This window comes from Schistocerca serialis, chromosome 4 (assembly GCF_023864345.2).
Source record: "Schistocerca serialis cubense isolate TAMUIC-IGC-003099 chromosome 4, iqSchSeri2.2, whole genome shotgun sequence".
NCBI lineage: Eukaryota > Metazoa > Arthropoda > Insecta > Orthoptera > Acrididae > Schistocerca > Schistocerca serialis.
This window is the reverse complement of record NC_064641.1, coordinates 842,207,820-842,231,640: the sequence shown is the minus strand read 5'-3', so window position 1 is coordinate 842,231,640 and position 23,821 is coordinate 842,207,820.

The following is a 23,821-nucleotide window of genomic DNA, read 5'->3' as shown; positions in this document are numbered from 1 at the left end:
TGTTATCCTCCTGCTCAAGAATTGTATTCTAACACTCTGCCCACAACGTTCACTGGTTAGTGCAGCTAAAACGTCTTGTACGAATATTATTGTCGTACACGTGATTAAAGTATTGCAAAATTTTCCTACCGAATTCACTCTCAGTGCTCTTTCTTCTTCACGCAATGCTGCGTCACTCGTTTATTAAAAATATTTTAGATTTACCAGTGAGCATGGAATCTACCATCGAAGTCAGAACCCGTCACATGCGCCATGAGTTTCACTGCTAGCACACTACTCAGTACACTTATTTCACTATAATCTTTTATCCACCCACAAACAAAGGGAAAAGTCTCAAAGTGCTCCCCGTGTCTCAAAGAGGTTAGTCGTTCAAAACAACACAGCATGTTGCTTTTAAGTAAAAGTGGAAGTAGGTTATTTTTTTAAAACCAAAGTTTCGGGCCTGCAGCTAACCGTCGTTGACTACACGTCAATATAATGTGGTAAACTACGATCGGCTGCAAGCCGGAAGTTTCTTGGAACATTCAATTTGCAGGGAAAATTTTAAGATTCTGACTTCATTTTGTTGCCCCTTTCCGTTTCGTTACGTACTGACCACTTATCTTAGTCCTCCAGCGAAGTCAATCATAATTTCTTCTTCCAGTATTCCTCATTTGTCAAACGTCACACTAGGTGTACACACAGTGACTCCATGAATGCAGTACGACATTAATATGATAGGAATTACATATTTATATAGACAATACACAGCACCTTTTGGTAGTAAGGTCTTATAGGGACCAAACTGCTAACGTCATCGGTCCCCAAGCCTGCAAACTACCTAATCCAACTTACGCTAACTTACACGAACCTCCGACGGGAGCAGCCACACGGACCGTGACAAGGCGCCCTAGACTGCGCACAACACCTTTCTATTACATGTACGAAACACGTTAACTCGACTGGCAAGACGATAATTTCTTCATATGGGTAATGAATATTCACTTCATAGTGAGCTATCACTGGAGAGTGACGCAACAGCCGGAAATGTGACCGCAATAAAATATATTTAAAAAATTTAAAAACAGTGCAGTTCAGCTGGAATATGTTGTAATTTCTAAAATAATACAGAGATGTGGGCGCAGATAGAGAGACAATAACCTAATTAAAGGATGGTGTGCATCTTCCAGCTTCCAGAGCTACCTTGCCCTGTATAATTAAGAACTGTAGCGTTCTCTCCAAGGTATTTGGCGTAATGACGTCACTTCACCAGCGTCACGCTTCTTGCCAACAAAGTCCTTTTCTGACTTCTTAGGTTTATTTGCACCACTAAATCACATCAAATGGAGGAAGTTCAAGAAGTTTAATTTTCCAGCAGGTGCTTAATAGTACCACCATTTTCTCAATGTTAAGAAAATTTCATCTACTCCAGGTACCTTGATTCGACTCTCAGTGCTATTTCAAGTTCTTTGTGCAATTCTGAGTCGTCCATCTCATCTTCATCCACTTCCCAGTCAAATTTAACAATATTGTAGCAACATTTATATGTTCAAACTTCTCTTTCTTCCTTCGTTTTGGCTAACGATCCCAGTTCTTAACGGTTATAGAGCTACTCTTGATTTCTCCAAAGTCTTTTTTTTTGTGGCGTTATCTAGGTTTCCTGAACACTACATTACATGGTAGCGTAATTGTTTATTTCTGCTCTAACTATTCCTGCTTTTTAAGTTAGCACCTTCGGGTATTCTCAACTGTTAGATGTCGCTATCTTTTTTTTGTTTGTCCCATTTGCTGCATTTACATATTTTCCCCTTTCGTCAAATAACTACTATTCGTCCTGCTACCACAATTCACTAATTGCGTCTATATTCTACTTAAACCCATCCATTTCTATTTCCAAATTCTTTAGGAAACGAGTACGTTTACGAGACTTACCACCCAGTGTCACACACCCTTACACCAACAGATTCGTCTTAAACCTAGAATGATTTGTTAATCATATTCTCAATTAGTTGTTTTAAACTCGTTTATTTTGATGTTCTTTGTAACCCTTGGAAAGGAATTGTTAGCTGCAACAGGCAGAAGACGTGCTTTGTTGGTGTTGCACATTTTTGCGATTTTCATCGATATAAACTTTAGCTCTAGTGTTCTTCTTCGGGACGCCAGTGTAGAAGCGTATACAGAATCAGCTATGTGAAAAATCAGCGCAATACGTACGTTTATTTAAAGGCCGATTCCGGAATTTTCTTTTGTGTGAGACCGCGTATACAAGATTGCTTGCTGATTTAAGGTTTGAAATTCACATATTTTACTGTTCGCGTCGCTTTTGCCTAATCTTTCATCGATTGAATCAATATCCGTTTGTATTTCGCTATATTGTGAATTTTTGAACTTTCGGAGTGCAGCGATAAACTCGTATTGTTATCGCCCATTGCAGACTGAAACTCAATTGTGTTCTTTTAAAACAGTGGGCCTCTCTTCGTACAAAATAATCGTTCTGTAATTTCGCTGCACAATTACGTGTGAAGTACGCTATTTTCGGACTGTAGCATAACTGTATTTTCGTAAGTCAACGGTGGGAGTGTTTTGGATACGTAATTTATTTCATAATAAATCAGAGTTTGTGATACACAGTTCTGCCAAAGAAAACATCAGCACTGAACTTCATTGTATATCAACGCAAATAAACGTGCCTTTTTGAGAATTTTCGGAAACTACAACTGTCCTACACGTAATGTACGAGCAATTTATACCAGATAGGCATTTGTGATTTAGTTACTGTAGCAGATTTTTTAAACTAACATATTACGTTACGTCTACTTTTCCCTTAATGAGGAGTAGCCCCATATATTATCAGCATTTATCTAAATTAACTCTGTTTTAGAGTTTAATAACAAAAATAATTAACCTCAAAACGTTTTCGGAAACTAATAGTTTTTACTTCAGGCTTTTGTGTTGTGTTAACAGAAATCTCGTTTTGTGTATTTGCTTCAATTGTTGTAGGGAATTAGCAACTTTGTGGCTCAACAGATTAAGATAGAAACAGTAGGCTTAATTTAACGTTGTTTATTCACTGTCGTCTAATACACTGCACCAGCCAAAACGCAGCCCCACTGTGAATGCTCTTCTCGAACACGGGATGAGTTGGTTGACTTTCATAAGCAGCTGAAAATCGCCCTGACCACTATCAAGCGATTTTCAGCTGCTGCAAATCGGTGTGTTTGAAGAGCTCCCGAGTTGTGTACCTGTGATCACTGCACCAGAGGTACCTCAAGTGCTATTCTCTCCCGTGGATCTTGTCTCCTCTGCAAAAAGCACACTGTCTGTCATTTCTCGTCCACGTGACTGCGAGTGGCCTGTCAGCGGTAGACCTAGGCGTCCTGTACAGGGTGGATGGGGACCAGGGAGGACTCAATCATCAATTTTGAGGAGCTGTCTTTCACTCAAACTCAAACTGAGCCAGTGGGACTCAACTTGTTTTGGGGAAACATGCTTTGTCCGGTGTCAGGAGGAGGCAAACGTAATAGGGTAGAGGGGTCTATTAATCGGCTGATCCCGGCAGAGGTTCGAGTCCTCCCTCGGGCATTGGTGTGTGTGTTTGTCCTTAGGATAATTTAGGTTAAGTGGTGTGTAAGCTTAGAGACTGATGACCTTAGCAGTTAAGTCCCATAAGATTTCACACAGATTTGAACATTTTTATTAATCGTCCATAGTTCGAACATGTGGCGAATGAAGATGATCCTTAAGGATATGGCAACAAGCGGCAAGAAAAGACACGAGGCACACACAGTGTGTATGCCTTGGGGCCTAATCCGATATGTCGAAGAGGCAATTTCAGCAGCCACTGAGGGAACAGGGTGCAATCAACTGCACATTGTGGCGCTCATTGGAAATAATGATGCCTGTCGTCTGGGCTTCGAGGTTAATCTTGGACATTTCGAGAGACTGGCAGCGAAAATTGAGAAGACCAGTCTTGTGTACGGAGTTTCAACAAAGTTCATAATTTGCAGCATTGACCCCAGAACTGATCGTGGCCCTTTGGTTCTAAGTCGAGTAAAACGACTGAAAGAAAGAGTCGAAAGTTCAGCGACAAGCTAGGCTGCCACTTCCTGGACCTGCGCCATAGTGCTAGGAACTGTAGGGTCCCCCTAATTGGTCAGGTGTGCACTGCTCATCAGAGGCTGCCACTCAGAAAGCTGACTGTGTGTGGGGTGCACACAAGGTTTTCTTCCAATTAGGCGATTCTCCGTCTACTCCAGGTAACATTAGCTGTAGGAAACGCAGAAGTATCAGAGTAGGGTCGAAAGAACTGCCTTCCGCTGGTGAAAGGATTAAAATCCTAATGGTAAACTGCCGAAGCATTCGCAACAAAGTGCCAGCGTTTCAAGGGCTCGTGAAAAGAGGTGAAGCTCATATAATACAAGGTGCAGTAAGCTGGCTGAAACCTGACATTGGTAGCAGTGAGATTTTTGGGATAAAGTATACGTGTATATCGAAAGAACAGGAAAAAGGGAAATGGTGGTAGTCTATTTCCCATAGTAGACAAGAAACTCAGTTTCACCGAGTTAGAAATGGAAGCTGCATCTGAAATTGTTTGGGCAAGACTATCACGGGTGGGTGAGCATAAAATGATAGCTGGATCCTTCTGTCGGCCACCAGACCTATCTCCTGATGTAACCGAAAATTTTAGAGAAATCGTCAGTACACTTGTACTTCCCAAATCATATGGTAATTATCGGCGGCGAGCTTAATCATCCAACAAATAACTGGTAAAATTACAGTTTTGTTATGGGTATGGGTAATACGACATCCTGTGAAACTTTACTAAATGCCTTCTCTGAAAAATACCCACAACAAATAATTTGGAACCCCACTCATGATGGAAATATATTGGATCTAATGGCAACAAATAGATCTGATCTCTTTGGGGATGTCCACATCGAAACTGGTTGCAGTGACCATGATGCAGTTGGGACAAAGGTGATTACCGAAGTACTAAGGACAACTAACACAAACAGAAAGATAAATGTTGATGGTGTTGAGACAGAAAGATATATATGTGCAGAAAACTAGATAAAAGTCAGTAATGTCATATCTCAATGAGCAACTTGAAACTTTCAGCACAGTTCAGAAGTATGTAGAGGAACTATGGCCCAAGTTTAGAAGAGTAGTTGATCATGCAGTGGATGAGAGGGTACCATTATGGTATACAGTCACAGTAAAGAAAGTCATAAAGAAACAGAGTTTACTGCGTAATAGGTGTACAACAAAGCGTACGCCTATAAGTAGATAGATGCTGAATGAAACGTGTTTGGCCGTCAAGAGAACAATGCGTCACGCTTTCAACGACCACCGTAGCAGAATATTGTCAAGTGAGCTTGCAAAGAGCCCAAAGAGATCCTGGTCTTATTAGAGGCTGTTAGTGACTCCAAAGTTAGTGCCCAGCCCTACCGAATAAGACAGTAATTGAAATTCAGGGTAGCAAAGCAAAAACTGAAATGCTGTACTCCGTTTTTAAATGTTGCTTTACGAAGGAAAACCCAGTAGCATTGCCACAGTTTAATCCGCATACCACTGAAAAGATGAATGAAATAAGTATTAGTGACAGTGCTGTTGAGAAACAGCTGAAATGTTTAAAACTGAACAAAGCTCCAGGGCTCGATGGAATCCCTGACAGACTCTATTCTGTATTTACGCCTGAGGGAGCCCCTCTTCTAACTGTAATGTTTCGCAGATTCATCTAACAAAAAACCGTGCCCGGTTTCTTGGAAAAACACACAGATTACACACGTCTACAGAAAGACTAGTAGAAGCGATCCACGAAACTATCATTGAACATCCTAGACATCAATATGTTGTAGAATCTTAGAATTAATTCTGAGCACAAACATAATAAGGTACCTCAAACAGAATGACCTGCTCAATGCCAACCAACATAGATTTCGAAAGAATCGATCATGTGAAACCCAACTCGCACTTTTTCACATGACATATTGAAAGCTTTGGATGAAGGCAGTCAGATAGATTCAGTATTTCTTCATGTCCGAAAAGCATTTGATTCAGTACCACACCTACACTTTTTGTCAAAAATATGATCATATGGGGCATCAAGTGAAATTTGTGACAGGACTGAGGCCCTCTCGTAGGGAAGACGCAACATGTTATCGATTGAGAGTCATCGTCAGATGTATAAGTAGCTTCGGGCGTGCCGAAGGGATGTGTGTTGAGACCCTTGCTCTTCATATAGTATATACGAGGGTGAGTAAAATGAAAACCATAAATAATATTTTAAATATTATTTACTGTCCAGAAGTGGTATAAAGCTGTATGACCTTTCAACATAATCTCCCTCACGCTCATGGCAAGTCCTCCAGCGCTTACAAAGTGTATAAATTCCCTTAGAAAAAAATTCTTTTGGTAGTCCACGCAACCACTCATTCACCGCCGGGCCTACCTCGTCATCAGAACGGAACTTCTTTCCTACCATTGCGTCTTTGAGCGGCCCAAACATATGGAAATGAGGAATGGCGCCATTCCTTGCTCTCTCTCTCTTCGTTTATGGTTGGTGGAAGTGAACCCAGGTTTCGTCCCAAGTAACGATTCTTGCAAGGAAACCAACACCTTCTCGTTCAAAACGACGAAGAAGTCCTCCACAAGTATCAACACGTTGTTCTCTCGTTTCAGGAGTCAGCTGCCGTGGCACCCATCTTGCAGACACTTTGTAAATCTGGAGCACATCATGCAGAATGTGGTGTGGTGAGCCAGCCGTTGTGGCCGAGCGGTTCTAGGCGCTACTGTCTGGAACCACACGACCGCTACGGTCGCAGGTTCGAATCCTGCTTCGGGCATGGATGTGTGAGATGTCCTTAGGTTAGTTAGGTTTAAGTAGTTCTAAGTTCTAGGGGACTGATGACCTTAGACGTTAAGTCCCTTAGTGCTCAGAGCCATTTGGTGTGCTGACCCATGACTAATCTGTAAACATGCTGCAATGTCATTCAGTGTCACTCGGCGGTTTTCCTTCGCTATGGCCTCAACTGCTGCAATGTTCTGTGGAGTCACAACTCGTTTTGCCTAACCTGGACGAGGAGCATCTTCCACTGAAGTCACACCATATGCGAACTTCCTACTCCATTCGTAGACTTGCTGCTGTGACAAACATGCATCACCATACTGAACCTTCATTCGTCGATAAATTTCAATAGGATTCACATCTTCACTGTGCAAAAACCGAATAAAAGAACGCTGTTCTTCCCTGGTGCAATTCGCAAGTGACGTAGCCATCTTTATGGTGATACTGCGACGGTATGTGTGCATCTGTACTATGCTGCCACCTACAGGCCATTCTGCACGCTGTTGGTAGCACGCTTACCAACTTACAGGATAACGGCGCGAAATTTCCAGTTGTTATTAGAAATTTAAGGTTTTGATTTGACTCACCCTCGTATTAATGACTTTGCAGACAATATCAACAGTAAAATAAGACTTTTTGCAGATGATTCAGATCTCTATAATGAAGTACTATGTGAAAGAAGGGTTTAAGACCAGGCTGTAGCCTATCGCCCCTACTCTTCAATCTGTACATCGAGGAAGCAATTATGGAAACAAAAGAAAGGTTCGGGAGTGGAATAAAAATACAAGATGAAAGAATATCAATGATACGATTCGCTGATGACATTGCTATCCTGAGTGAAAGTGAAGAAGAGTTAAATGATCTGCTGAACGGAATGAAGAGTCTAACGAGTACACAGTATGGTTTGAGAGTAAATCGGAGAAAGTCGAAGGTAATGAGAAGTAGTAGAAATGAGAACAGCGAGAAACTTAACATCAGGATTGATGGTCACGAAGTCAATGAAGTTAAGGAATTCTGCTACCTAGGCAGTAAAATAACCAATGACGGACGGAGCAAGGAGGACATCAAAAGCAGACTCGCTATGGCAAGAAAGGCATTTCTGGCCAAGAGAAGTCTACTAAAATCAAATACCGGCCTTAATTTGAGGAAGAAATTTCTGAGGATGTACGTCTGGAGTACAGCATTGTATGGTAGTGAAACATTGACTGTGGGAAAAACGGAAGAGAAGAGAATCGATGCATTTGAGATGTGGTGCTATAGACGAATGTTGAAAATTAGGTGGACTGAGAAGGTAAGGAATGAGGAGGTTCTACGCAGAATCGGAGAGGAAAGGAATATGTGGAAAACACTGACAAGGAGAAGGGACAGGATGATAGGACATCTGCTAAGACATGAGGGAATGACTTCGATGGTACTAGAGGGAGTTGTAGAGGGCAAGAACTGTAGAGGAAGACAGAGATTGGAGTACGTCAAGCAAATAATAGAGGACGTAAGTTGTAAGTGCTACTCTGAGATGAAGAGGTTAGCACAGGAAAGGAATTCGTGGCAGTCCGCATCAAACCAGTCAGTAGACTGATTACCAAAAAAAAAAAAAAAATGTGAAAGGAGCTGCATACATATTCAGTCGCTCTTCATAAGATTTCAGAGAGTGCAAAGATTGGCAACGTACTTTAAATGTTCAGAAATGCAAAACTGTGCACTTCACAAAACGAAAAAACGTAGTATCCTATGACTATAATATCAGTGAGTCACTGTTTGAATCGGTTAGCTCATACTAATAGCTGGGTGTAACACTTTGTAGAGATATGATATTGAGTTGTCACATAGGTTCGTGGCCGAGCGCCTCTAGGCGCTACAGTCTGGAACCATGCGACCACTACGGTCGCAGGTTCGAATCCTGCCTCGGGCATGGATGTGTGTGATGTCCTTAGGTTAGTTAGGTTTAAGTAGTTCTGAGTTCTAGGGGACTGATGATCTGAGAAGTTAAGTCCCATAGTGCTAAGAGCCATTTGAAGCATTTTTTTTTTGTCACATAGGATCATTCATGGGTAAAACAGGGGGTATACTTCGGTTTATTGGTAGAATACTGCGGACGTACAATCAGTCTACAAAGGTGATTGCTAACAAATCACTCGTGCGACAGGTTCTAGAATGTTGCTCAAATTTGTGGAATATGTACCAGATAGGCCCAATAGTGAAAATTGAACGTATGCAGAGGAAGGCAGCACGAATGGTCACAAGTTTGTTTAATCGACTATACAGTGTTACAAAGATACTGAAGGAACTGAACAGAACTGGAAGTTTCTTGAAGATAGTTTACCTCCATCCCAAGAAATTCTATTAACAAAATTTCTAGAACTTACTCTAAATGGTTATTCTAGGAATACACTACAACCCCCTACGTATCGCTAACATAGGGATCGTGAAGATAAGTTTAGAATAATTACTGCACCCACTAGGCATTCAAACAATTATTATTCCTGCGCTCCATACGTGAATGCAATAGGAAGAAACCTAAGGAACTGTTACGGTGGGATGTACGATATGCCATGCATCTCACGTTGGATTGCCGAGTGTAGATACAGATGTAGATGTAGAAATATAACTGGATCTCATCAAACAGTAACGTTATTTGTTGTAAGTTAAAATAATTGTCTTATTTTATGAAATTTGTAGTCCTACACGTGAAATGGATGACAATGGCCTTTTTAGAACCCATAGTGAAACAACAGTCTTTGTTATATGTTATTTATGTTTTATCTGAGTGGCTTGGTAAGGCGACAAGATTTCCGATAACACTTATCAGTTTCGCAGAATTATACCCTTTGTCGTGAGGTCAGAAGTACTGTAAAAGCTACAACTCAGAACTCAGCTGAAGGGAACTGTATTTAGGAATGTCAAAATACATTGCGAGTAAGTTACTTTTTTTCATAAATAAACTAAATACGATATCTACGACACTTCTGAATAAGTAATTTTATGTTACGTAGCTGTGTCTGAGCGGTAGATAAGTCTGAAGAGATCCGCTGCACAGTCGGTCGAAACACCGGCAATTTAATTGTTTTAGAGTTTTACAACGACGCGGCCTAATACTAAAAATTATTTTATTCAAAATGACAATTTCTGTGTAAGCCTACAAACTTACATGTGTATGTAAGAGATTTTCATTCTGTAGTTAGAACATGGATGCCATAGTACCTTCAAAAGACAAAAGAACACCATCTAAAGTCAGTACAAGTAATTGAACTTTAGAATACACTTTTACTCAATTGTTTGAAGATGAAGCTCTGTTTTATCAAGAAGGTAGAGATTTTCCGTCACTGTTGGTCACCAGATTAATGAAATCGCTTGTTCTATCGTCCCAAAGGAAACAAGCAGTGAACAATTATGTAACAAAGATTAAGAAATTGCTTATTTCTTTATCTGTTATGATGGAGATCAATAAAATAAATAAATGCCGAAAATGAGTAGAATACAAGGACACAATATATTGAAATGTCCAGTAAGAGATAGCGAAAAAAAAAAAGAAAGGAAATAAATTCCACACGAAATAAAGGCTTCGTCGTACAGAAATGATTGATTCATCAATTTTGCCTGAAGGGCAGTGCGTTGTGTGGCCAAAAATGTAAAAATGAGTCACTGCTAAGTTATATGGACCATAGCATCACTGCAGATGAAAGACGTAAAGACAACTCAGAGAAAAAATTGTTCTGCAACGAATTTAAATCAGGACATGATTATCTTGATCAGATGACATCTCTAAACACTAAAGAGGGAAATTATATTTTGTCTTACGGACAAACATATTGAAGGTAGCAGCCGTCTTCGCCTAATTTTCTCAGCAACACCCAACTACACGGAAACCAGGTCCGATCAAAGCAAAATAAAGTGGTACAAGCCACGGAAATGATCGCAAACAGAGGAAAGTTTCGGAAATTAGAAGCTCACCGAAAATAAGATACTTCATGTGCTGACACTGATTAGATGGAAAAAGCAGTATCATCCTGCAAATACGCAAAAAAAAAAAGGTTCAAATGGCTCTGAGCACTATGGCACTTAACATCTATGGTCATCAGTCCCCTAGAACTTAGAACTCCATAAACCTAACTATCCTAAGGACATCACACAACACCCAGTCATCACGAGGCAGAGAAAATGCCTGACCCCGCCGGGAATCGAACCCGGGAAAATACGCAAAAAATGTATAAATAAAAATAGTCAAATTATTTGCCAGGAGTGTAATTTTCAGTGGCTTTGTGAAACTGAGAGTTAAGTACTGATCCCAGGAAAGTTTAACGTAATTTAATTAATTTTGTTTCATATTATACTGAAATGAAGTTCCTAGGATCATAATAAATAAGTTTCTTATTCTTTTTGTCACTAACATTTCAAAATTTGACAGTAATTTTTAATATGTTTAGTACTAAAAAAAATGTCGTGTGCCTAGGGCCTCCCGTCGGGTAGACCGTTCGTCGGGTGCATGTCTTTCGAGGTGACGCCACTTCTACGACCTGCGCGTCGATGGGGATGAAATGATGATGATTAGGACCACACAATACCCAGTCCCTGAGCGGAAAAACCTCCGTCCCAGCCAGGAATCAAATCTGGGCCGTTAGGATTGACATTCTGTCACACAGACCACGCAGCTACCTGGGGCGGATTGTTTTGTACTTTTTTATGGTAAGGGTGGTTCAGACCCCTCTTGCATCGGAAGGTTTATTGATTGCAATACCCTCCTGAGTTATCCCTGTGAGGAGATCCGAATGAGGAACGATTCTATTTCAGGAATATTTTATATGTGATGAATCCATTATCATTAACGTACACAGTACAGCTGCATGTCCGTAGGAAATACGCCGGCTGTACATTACCCATACCGTTATGAAGTGGGAGGTGGTCAAAGAGCGTGGTATAGTCGACAGTTCTTTGATAGAATTATTCTTATAAGAATCGACAGCAAATCAATGTAACAGCAATAGGTATTTATGCGAACGTAAGCAGAAGCGACAGAGAAAGTATATGAGGATAATGATCATGTAGTTCAGTATCTGCTGCAATGAAAAACGTAATTAACTTTGGTGACTGGAATGCTGAAGTAAGGGAAGAAACTGAAGGCAGATATGAAAGAATAAGGGATTCGTACTATGAATACGGGAAGGGAAACACAGTTCTGCAAAAATTTTCAGCTAGTAATAGCGAGTAATCTGTTCAAAAACTATTAGAAGTGGAGGTAAACATGGAAACGGCCTGGAGATATGGGAAGATTCCTTCTGGATGACGCCATGGCCAAAATTTCGAAATCTGATTGTGGACGATAAGGCTTTCCATGGAGCAAGTGTAGATACAAATGACAGTTTAGTAATGTAAAAAAGTAGCCTGAAGTTTAAGGGCATCATCAAAAAATAGAATGTGGAAGGACGTGAAAAAATGATGTTGTAAGGAATGATGTGCGTTTGAAGTTCTCTGTTGTTGTCAACGGTGCTATAGTGAATAGCACAGTAGGCGACTGAGCTGAAGAGTTGTGAATATCTCTAAAACGGGTATTCACAGAAGGACAATTGACAGAAACTGGTATAATGAATGTCACTGCGAAGAAGCCTTGAGTGTCAAAAGAAATACTTCAGCTCTTTGACTACAAGTGGAAGTGCGAAAGATATTTAGTAATTATCAGTAATGCAGAAGTATAAGTCACTTAGAAATGCAGTATACAGGAAGTTCACAGGACGTAAAGCTAAATGGCTTCAGGACAAATGAAAGAAATAGAAAAATAAACGGTTGTCGAAAGAACTGATTCAGCACATGGAAATTTCAAAATAACGTTGTGGTGAAATTCAAAACAAAGACGTGTATATCATGAGACAAAGAGTAATTATCCCGTTAAACTTAGATGAGCTATCGAACAGGGGTAATGAACACGCTGAAGATGTATACGAGCAAGAAAGACAGTCCGGTAACAGAAAAGACAAGGGGTAAGTATGGAAGAAGTTGAAGGCCTTGCGATCAGACGAGGTGGGAGGAACCGATGACATACAGATAACATTCCTTCGGAATTTCTAAAATCATCAGGGTCAAGATAACGAAACGACTATTCATGTTGGTGTGTTGAATATACCAGAAAGGAGACATGTTGGGTTATAACAGACCTTTACTCTATCTGTTCCTGTTTTCCCGAAAACTGTAGACATTGCTGCCCTCTGTAGTGGGTATGTGTGATATAAATGTAATGAATGCTGTGAATAAGACTGTGTTGGTTGAAGTTACTGTGTTTGAAACCCTGTAAATAAAAATTGTAGGAACTTGGGAACATGTGGCGGTAAAGCTGTTGTCCGGTATTATCGCACAGTCGATGTGCACGTGACGCACAGCATAGAATGCATATATACAGTAGAGTCCCGTTAATTCGAACTAATTGCGACCGGACCTTGTTCGGATTACCGATTTGTTCGGATTAGTCGGAATTACGGTGACGAGTTTCTAGAATGAAGTATACCAAGCAGATAAGCAGGTACACCATGGTACTAAATAGGAACAAGTGTGTGAACTGGGTCTCACTCTCACTCCCTACCCTTGTCGTTGTGCATTGTTGAGACATTTGTAGGGTCTGAGGTCAGAGCACTGCCATTTCGTTCGCAAATCGCTTGGTTATGTTAGTTATCGATCGCTGGCACACGTAACAGTTGTGCTGTATTCGTTCAGGTGTAGTGGTGTACGTATTTCGTCATAAGTGAACAGAAACATACCACGTTAACTCTCAAAGAAAAAATTAATGCTTTGAAGCTGATACTCATCTGAAAATGGAACTGGGTGTTGGTAAAGCAACCATTTGTGATTGGAAGAAGAAACGAGTGAAGCTTGAACAGTCCTACGCAATGTCTTCGGGAAAAACACTCGAAATTCGGCAGACTTTGATACAGCCCCAATACGATAAAGTGGATGCTCTTGCCTTTTGGGTTATGCAGGAAAGAGAAAGGGGAACTCCTCTAAGTGTAGCACTGTTTCAGGAGAAGGCTGTTTACCTGAAGAAGTTAATGAATGGTAATGAGTCTTTTAGTGCAAGTACTGGTTGGTTGGACAGGTTCAAAAAACGTGATGGAATCCGTCAGCCAACAGTTACTAAAGAGGAGCTCTCTTCCGACCGTGATTCAGAGAAGGGATACTTGGATGAGTTTGAAAAAATGATAAGAGAAGGAAAGTATTCTCCCCAACTAATTTGTAACGCTGACGAGACTGGCCTTAATTTTAGGGCATTGCCAGCAAAATGTCTGGATTCAAAAGCAGAAGACCATGACCCTGGTTTTAAAATGTGCAAAGATCCTGTGACTTTACTAGCGTGCAGCAACGCGGCTGGTAATTGTTGTGACGTAACAAGACTGTTACGCCACACTGAAGTAGCCGAAAGAAAGGCACGCGTACACACACGCCGACTGGCGTCAAGTCTGGAACTAGATACGTTATGACTGCTATCAAGAAAAGTACGTAGCTGGAATATACTTAACTTTATTCACTCCTTGTGATACATCTCTCTTGACTATACAAATGAGACTCGTAAGACACATGCACCGTTACAATTGGCGCCTTGCTAGGTCGTAGCCATGGACTTAGCAGAAGGCTATTCTAACTGACTCTCGGCAAATGAGAGGAAGGCTTCGTCCGTATTGTCGCTAGCAATGTCGTCCGTACAACTGGGGCGAGTGCTCTATCGTATCTCGAGACCTGCCTTGTGGTGGCGCTAGGTCTGCGATCACACAGTGGCGACACGCGGGTCCGACATGTACTAAATGGACCGCGGCCGATTTAAGCTACCACCTAGCAAGTGTGGTGTCTGGCGGTGACACCACATTCCTCCCCCGCAAATCGGCGAACGGTCGTGTGATAAGGCTTCCGCCCGCCGTGGGGAGGACCCCATGTTGATGTATGCGATGAGGTGGGGAGCCTAACAACAGGCGAGGCTGTGCCACCCGCACCCGGCCATTCGGTCCGAGGGGATCTAGGAAACGCCTGAAAACCTAGTCCAGGGTGCACGTCAACATGCGGTGTATGCGCCCGTAATGAGACAGGAGCGGCCGAAGGGTCGACCTCCATTGCGTCGGGGTACCCGACGCGCGATGACGTCATGTGGTCCGGAGCGGGCAAGAGGTCCATGGGGGAGGACGGCTGGTCACGGGAAGCGATCGGCGGCGCGTAACCCAGGGAGGCGCTTGGCAGCTGCAGCGAAGCATCGAATGCGGGCGGCGCCGGCGGGAGAACAGGCGGCGGCGGCGGCGGCGGCGGCGGCTGCTGCGGCGGCGCGTCGCCATGGGGCAAAATGGAAGGCATCGTCGGTAACACCTGGGGATGAGGCGAGCCAGTAGATGGGTCCCCAGGGCGCTGACCGGACGGCACCGTCGCTGAAAGCAGACGGGGAGCGGCAGAACCCGTGCGACGACAGAGGCGCAGCTGATTGAGATGCCGACGCACCTCACCAGAGGCCCCCAAAACCAAATACATCGCGCGGCCGAGGCAGCGAAGAAGGCGCCCTGCGAGCCAACGCCGTGAACAGCGATAGTTGCGATAAAATACAACGTCGCCTGGAGCAAAAGCAGAAGTCTGCCACAGCACAGGAACCTGATGCGGCGGATGCAGCAAAGACATCAAGGTTCGATGAGGACGACCGTGGAGCAACTCAGCCGGCGAGCGACATGAATTGTGGGCCATTGTCGGAAACGTCTGCGGAAGACCTGCAATGCAAAAGATAGCAGACAACTCTTGGATGGTGGCGGAGGACGTCGTGGAAGACATCCGGACAACAAAAGGAAAATTACTGAAAGCATCTACCAGAACCAACCATCGAGCATTCCAGAATGGACCAGCAAAATCAATGTGCAAGCGTTGCCAAGGGGAAGTGGCTTTTGGCTATGCAAAGACTTTCCGCGGCGGTGCGGATTGTTGTTCGGCACACGCCATGCAAGAAGAACACATATTCGTAATCGCAGCATCGATTCCGAACCAAGTACAGTGCTGACGAGCAAGTTGTTTCGTTCGCACTATACCCCAATGTCCTTGGTGATGAAGCCGTAAAACAGAGGACTGTAACGAACGTGGGACCACGACTCTGGACTGATCATTATCAGAACGCAACAACAAAACACCACGTCGAACAAAAAGTCTTTCCTTGTGAGCAAAAAATCGGCGAACCAACGGACCCTCGATCCGAGACTTTGACAAAGGCCATTGCGTAGCAACAAAACGCAAAACGGTAGCAAGGACAGGGTCAGCAGCTGTGGCTGTAGCTACACGACGAAAATCAATCGGAAACGATTCGACCACTTCATCGGTATCCGAATCAATGAACATGGAAGCAAGTTCGGAAGAATCGAATGCTTTATCCTCAGCAACAGGCAAACGGGACTACGCATCGGCGTTGCCGTGCTTAGCAGTGGACCGATACCAGATATCGTAGCGGTACTGCGAGAGGAAAATAGACCAGCGAATGAATTTCTGCGCTGTATGCGAGGTACAGGCTTGGTCGGATGAAAAAGCGACGTCAAAGGTTTGTGGTCTGTGATGATGGTGAAGTGACGACCATACAAGAAATCATGGAACTTAGTAACACCAAACACGAGAGCCAAAACTTCTTTCTCTATCTGGGAATAATTTCTTTGCGCAGACGAGAGCAATTTGGACGCAAAGGCAATAGGGCGATCATGGGAGCCAACTGTGTGCGCAAGTACAGCACCGATCCCGAAATCCGATGCATCTACCATCAACGAAAGGGGTTTCTGGGGATCGAAAGGCGTGAGGCAAGTATTAGAAAGCAACGCCGATTTCAACTGGCGAAAGGCGCGTTCGCATTCCGTCGTCCAGACGAACGGAACACCCTTACGGCGTAAGCGATGAAGCGGAGCTGAAATGGAAGAGGCATTGCGCACATATTTATGATAATAGTTAATTTTACCCAACACACTCTGTAGCTGCTTCACATTTTGAGGGGAAGGCAATTCTTGTATGGCACGGAGGTGCTCTGGACTCGGATGTATGCCTTGGGCATTAATGACATGTCCCAGGTATGGTAAGTCACGAGCAAAAAACACACATTTGTCCTTCCGCAAGCGAAGACCATTTTGTCGCAAGACCTGAAATAATGTTCGTAGGTTCGCAAGATGATCTTCTTCTGTCTGTCCGGAGATCACTCTATCGTCCAGATAGTTTGCTGCAGTAGGGACCGAAGCACAAATAGTTTGTAAATATTGCTGAAACAATGCAGGGGCGGATGCACACCCGAACGGCAGTCTTTTGAACCTGTACAATCCAAGATGCGTGTTAACCACCAATACACGCTGGGATTCGTCGTCTACCGGTATTTGCAAGTACGCATCGGCTAGGTCCAACTTTGACAAATATTTTCCCGGGCACAGTTTAGCAAAAAGATCTTCCGGGCGGGGCAAAGGAAAAGTAGGAGTCACTAGTTGTGGATTCACTGTGGCCTTGAAGTCCACGCAAAGTCTCAATTTTCCGGAAGGTTTTGGCAAAATTACTAAGGGTGAGGCCCAGAGAGAAGCTACCACACATTCAATTACACCCTGTGATTCGAGATCGTTTAATGTTCTAGCGACCTCATCACGCAATGCATGGGGAACATTGCGCGCTCTGAAAAATTTCGGTTGCGCGTTTACTTTCAGTTCCAAATGTGCTTCATAGTTTTTAGCGCAACCTAAGCCCGGTGCAAAAATGCCTGCAAATTCGTCACACAGACGAGAAAGACTGTCTGAAGGCACAGTTTGATTCACTGATAGGACCTGATTTACAATAGACATGTTAAACAACTGAAATAAATCTAAGCCAAACAAGTTCACTGCCGTAGAAGAACGAAGAACGTAAAATGACACAAGTTTTGTTTGTCCCTTGTATGTGGCAAGAAGGCTGCACTGTCCTAACACAGGGATGAGCTGCACTGAATAACTTTTTAGCGTAACATTTGTGGCACGCAACGGAGGTGCGCCCAGTTGTTCGTACGTGTCGTGATTGAGCAATGAAACAGCAGCTCCGGTATCGAGCTGGAATGGAATGACCGTGCCATTAAAGTCCAAATCTACAAAAAGGTTATTGTCCTGCTGACAACAAGAGCGACTGCTTTGTGCAATTTGAACAGACACTTGTACAGAATCACTTGCTAATTGACGTGATTTCAACGCACAGTTTTTGTGGGACGAACACAGTCACTATTAGAGAAAGTGGCACTGGACGAAGCGGAATTAACTACATGAATGTCCATGGGCGAAGGTCCACGATCCTGAGTGTCCTTGGTTCGATTCCGGTGCGAAGCAAAGGGCCTGGAATGATTGTGATTGTCTGATCCGAGCTTTTTCTGGCAAACACTTTGAACATGTCCCTTCCTATTGCAGAAAAAGCAAATAGCTTGGCGTGACGGACAATGTTCACGCGAATGTCTAGGAGCACACCGCGGGCATGATTTCACTGCATTTGTGTGCTGGCGCGACACACCTGGCTGAGAGCGCGGCGGCAGCTGTGTCGAAGTGCGCGAGGCCCGGTTACCGGGCCGCGCAGCACGTCCAGCGGGCCGGTGAATGTTACACATGGCTGGCGAAGTTTCAAAAGATTCCTGAGCACAGTCAAGTGTGTCTTGTCTATCTAATATGTCTATCACTTGTTGAAGGGAGGGATTAACTAGTTTCAAAATTTGCTCCCGTATGCGAACATCAGAAACGTTCTGTGCAATTGTATCACGCACCATTGTATCTGAATAAGAAAGGCCACAGTCACATTCAAAGGCACAGTCCCTAGTAAGTCCTTGCAATGTTGCGACCCACTCCCTATTAGTTTGACCGGCCGTACGTTTCGTACGAAAGAACGTATACCTTTTGGCAATCACATTAACTGTTTCTTGGAAATAGGCATCTAAAGCAGACAAAATTTCATCGTAGGACAGAGTTGCTATGTCGCGTCAGGGAAACAATTTCACTATCACACGGTAGGTGGACACACCGACACAAGAAAGCAAAAACGGCTGCCGCTCATTACCTAGAATTCTGTAGGCGGCTAGATGAAAGCCGAACTGTCGGGACCATTCTGGCCACGATTCGTGCGCCGCATTAAAACTGCGAAACGGCAGTGCAACTGCATGTTGTGGCTGCGGGAGCGGTGAAGCGGGGGCTGCCGCATCGGTTTGAATGGCTCGTTGATCCTGGACAAGCTGTCCAAGGGCATCCAATAACGCCTGCGTCTGCTGATTGTGCAAGCGATAAAATTCGGACAGTACATCTGTCGAAGCCATGACACAAGTAATTGTAAGCAATTAGAAAGAATCCCGTCCTCGTCGCCAATCTGTTGTGACGTAACAAGACTGTTACGCCACACTGAAGTAGCCGAAAGAAAGGCACACGTACACACACGCCGACTGGCGTCAAGTCTGGAACAAGATACGTTATGACTGCTATCAAGAAAAGTACGTAGCTGGAATATACTTAATTTTATTCACTCCTTGTGATACATCTCTCTTGACTATACAAATGAGACTCGTAAGATACTTGCACTGTTACAATTGGCGCCTTGCTAGGTCGTAGCCATGGACTTAGCAGAAGGCTATTCTAACTGAGTCTCGGCAAATGAGAGGAAGGCTTCGTCCGTATTGTCGCTAGCAATGTCGTCCGTACAACTGGGGCGAGTGCTCTATCGTATCTCGAGACCTGCCTTGTGGTGGCGCTAGGTCTGTGATCACACAGTGGCGACACGCGGGTGCGACATGTACTAAATGGACCGCGGCCGATTTAAGCTACCACCTAGCAAGTGTGGTGTCTGGCGGTGACACCACAGTAATCACAAGCTGCCTTCAATGTTGGTCGGTAAATCTGCTAGGCCCATAGCTATTATAAAAACTGCAACATGAAGTCCTTGCCTGTATACTATCGCAAACAGAAAAAAACATGAGAGGATGATAAACAGTTCTAAGAATGGTTTCGGGCCAGTTTGTTCCCTGTGTTCTACGATGTTGTAAGGAAAATCATTTGTCTGCCCGTGCAATCCTTTTGATTCATAACGCGCCATCTCACCCCGGCAATGAGGAATTATGTGATGCAGAGATTGTGGCAAAGTTTTTGCCGCCAAATGTTACACCACCTTTACTGCCGATGGACCGGGGCGTACTGCAAACATTATAACTGGTTTACAGAAAACAAGTTTTAATAATGCTGATCCAAGATGATAGCATTCCTTTAGTGGACAAAATAAAAAAAGACCAAAGTGAAGGATGTTGTTTATTGGGGCGCTGAGGCATGGCAGAATGTTTCAGAAAATACTCTGAGATAATCGTGAAGAAAACTGTGGACATCTCTTGAATTTCACGACAACCTAGATGAAAATGAAGAGGAAAATCTACTGCAAATGATACAGAAAATCCATGGACGTGAAGAAGATAGTGAAGGGGACGTAGACGAGTGTATGGGAGCGGATGGGACATGTGTGGAGGACCTTACTGACGCTGATTTAGTTGCTGCTGTAACTCAAGACCAGGAAGAAGTGGACTGCTGTGACGGAAGTGGCAATGAGCCTGAAGCGACAAAGGAGAGCTGGTGCCACACACTGACGCAGCGGAAGCCCTTGACCTCGCGCTACGTTATTTGGAGTAACAGCCCACTGGTACACCTGCTGATGTTTATGAGACGATGGCGCATTACGCCAAAAAACAATGACTGAGTTTATGTCATCTAAAAAGTAGGGCCGGCCGTTGTGGCAGAGCGGTTTTAGGCACTTCAGTTGAACTGCGCCGCTGCTACGGCCACAGGTTCGAGTCCTGCCTCGGACTTGGATGTGTGTGATGCCCTCAGGTTATTTTGGTTTAAGTAGTTCTAAGTCTAGGGGCCTGATGACCTCAGATGTTAAGTTACATAGTGCTTAGAGCCATTTTTAAAAAGTAGGGATAAAATGTCCGCTGTATTTTAGTAAGTTTGACAGCTTTTCTGCCATTGTTAGGCATTGATTCAGCGTAATGTTTTCTTGTCAATTTTTCTAATACAGGTACTGTGTAAATTAAAATAGAGTGTAGGCTATGTACAGCTGTTTAAAAAAAATGGTTCAGATGGCTCTGAGCACTATGAGACTTAACTGCTAAGGTCATCAGTCCCCTAGAACTTAGAACCACTTAAACCTAACCAACCTAAGGAGAGCACACACATCCATGCCCGAGGCAGGATTCGAACCTGTGACCGTAGCAGTCGCACGGTTCCAGACTGTAGCACCTAGAACCGCTCGGCCACCTCGGCCGGCACAGCTGTTTACCGCACAGTTTTCCATACTTAGACTAACATTTTCATGTTCAGATTAACGGAATGTTCGAATTACCGGGGTTCGGATTGGAGGGACTCTGCTGTATTAGCATAAAAAGTGTGTATATTATCGTGCTTGACTGGACAAAAGACAAATTGCCTTCCGCTGCACGTGAAATGAAATCCAATGAGACTCTAGAAAACGCAGGAGAATATAGGGTGAAATGTTTACATCAGGTTTCTTCTTATGTCGAACCCAGTACAGTAGTACAGGCAGCCCCTTTGTACCAGGCTATAATACGCCAATTGCAGAACATTACTCTGCCGCCAAGATGCATGCGCCAAGCAACATCCTAAACGAATCAGTGACTCATTCATGTCCGTGCGATGCAGTGCAGCAATGCCGTAACTTATCCGCGAGATCTTAAGTGTTGTGGCGTGCCCTTATTTTGAGATTCAAGTCGCGGGCGTTCGGTGACTGTGCAGGCATCAGGCACAGCCGGTGGAGTGGAGTGGAGTCAGCTGCAGCAAGTGGACCCAGCAAAATTTTGCCGAGGCCAGCTCCATCGCTATTGTGGAAGCAGTGGACGAGCCTGCAGAGCATCGCCAGCGGCCTTGAGTGGCGTGGCGTGTCCGTGACAGCGATCTGGGCCTAAAGACATAGAAGTAGTCAGCCACAGCGTTTTCGGGGCAGATCCAAAAGCGAGGGGATTGAGAACCCGATGTGCTGCGGGACTGGCAGCTGGGTGTCAGTACGGTCAGCATGGGGTGAGGCCGCTGTGTGAACAAAACAGACTGCTGGTGCTGTTGATGCCCTTCCCCGGCCAGACGGTGGTCTCAGTGGAGGCGGAGAAAGGGGCTTCTGCATATAAAGAGAAGCGCTGTCTGAGTACTTTTGGTGCTGACAGTTGTACGCTGGTAGCTTTATGATTGACACAGTGCACTGTGTAATATGCGAGCGGTGCACTGTGTATTTGCTGTCGACAACATTCTGCATGGAAGTTTGTGATTGTCAGGTGACAAGTTGTGGTCTTTTGTTGAAGGCACATAGGAGTGTGTGTGTGTGTGTGTGTGTGTGTGTGTGTGTGTGTTTGTGTGTGTGTGTGTGTGTGTGTGCGGTCGCTGTTGTCATGGGCAAGCAGCTCGTGGTCTTGCAGTAACGTTCTCGCTTCCCGCGCACGGGGTACCGGGTCCAATTCCCGGCGGTGTCAGAGATTTTCTCTGCCTCGAAATGACTGCGTGTTGTGTGCCGATTATCAGCATTTCATCATCATTGACGAGCAAGTCCGCGAAGTGGCGTCAACTAAAAAGGACTTTAAATACGGCGGCCGAACTACCCCGCATGGGGCCTAGCGGCCAACAAGGCCATACGATCATTTCATTACTCATACAAGGATAGAGAAGGAGAAAAGGGAATGTGACATGTAAAACAAGATACATAATAGAGACTAACTTTTGACTCAACTTACATTTACCAAGAAAAAATAAAGATACAACTCATAACAGCATTTTCTACCAAGGAATAAAACTGTACAATAAATTACCAAAAGAGATAAAGAAATTGCCAAAATATATTTATTTAAAAAGGCAGATAAAAAGTACCTGTTATGCAATACATTTTATACATTGAAGTATTACTTAGCTAAAACAGAGTAGGGGTTTGATAAAGAATGTTATGCAAATAAATAATAATAATAATGATTATAAAATATCCCTCATTCCACATAACACCATCACTTTGTTTTTCTCTTTCTATTTTTCATTTCTAGAAATATTGACGCCCAAGCTTTCCATAGCACAATACGAACACCTCTTCATCTTTCTGAGTTCAATATCTCACTCATTATGGAGGGATGCTGTCTCAGTTTTTCAGGATAGCAAATGGGAAGTTGCGGTACAGAAAATGGCCCTGAGATCATCAGTGTGTGTGTGTGTGTGTGTGTGTGTGTGTGTGTGTTTGTGTAATGAGTAAAGTGTTATGAAACAATGTGTGTATAGTGTGTGCAGTCACTGATAGTGAGATATGAGTTAATAATGTGGCATTACATTATTTATTAAGTTATTTGTAAAAAGAGTATTGTATACCAGGAGTAAATCTAATGATTGTCTCTAACTAGAAGTCTGTAAATATATGTGTATACGAATTAGTTTATTTTAAATTGACCTAAATTTTTAAATACTATGACATGTCCTATATCCTTGTAATAAGAGATATACGGATGAATAAAGCTATTACTATTATCTGCCGTCAAAAAGGGCATGTTCATTGGCTTTCGGGCTAATAGTGGAGGCATTTCCAAAACGGCTAAGTTTGTAAACTTTTCACGTGCAGTTTTGGTTAAAGTATACCGCGTATGGAAAAATGGTGCTATCCATAACGGCGCTCACGGAACTTTGGTGCACGACGTATCATAGATAACAGAAGTGAACGAAAACTGCAGAGACGTGTGTGGGTTATTACACGTGCAACTGTTGAGCAACTGACTGCCGAGACGAACCAAGGGGCTTCCAACAGTGTCTTCTCAACGACCGTTCAGCGAACGTTGCTGCGTACGGGCCTATTTAGCAAGTGCCTGCTTCTTGCGCTGATGGTGAATGGTGTTCATTGGCGACAAGGCCTGGAATTTGCACGTCCACAGAGTGGTGACAGCTGGCCTTGTCAGATGAGTCCTATTTGTGCTAGATGGGGCAGATGGCCGTTGGCGTGTACGGCGTGAAACGGCTGATAGCGAACAGG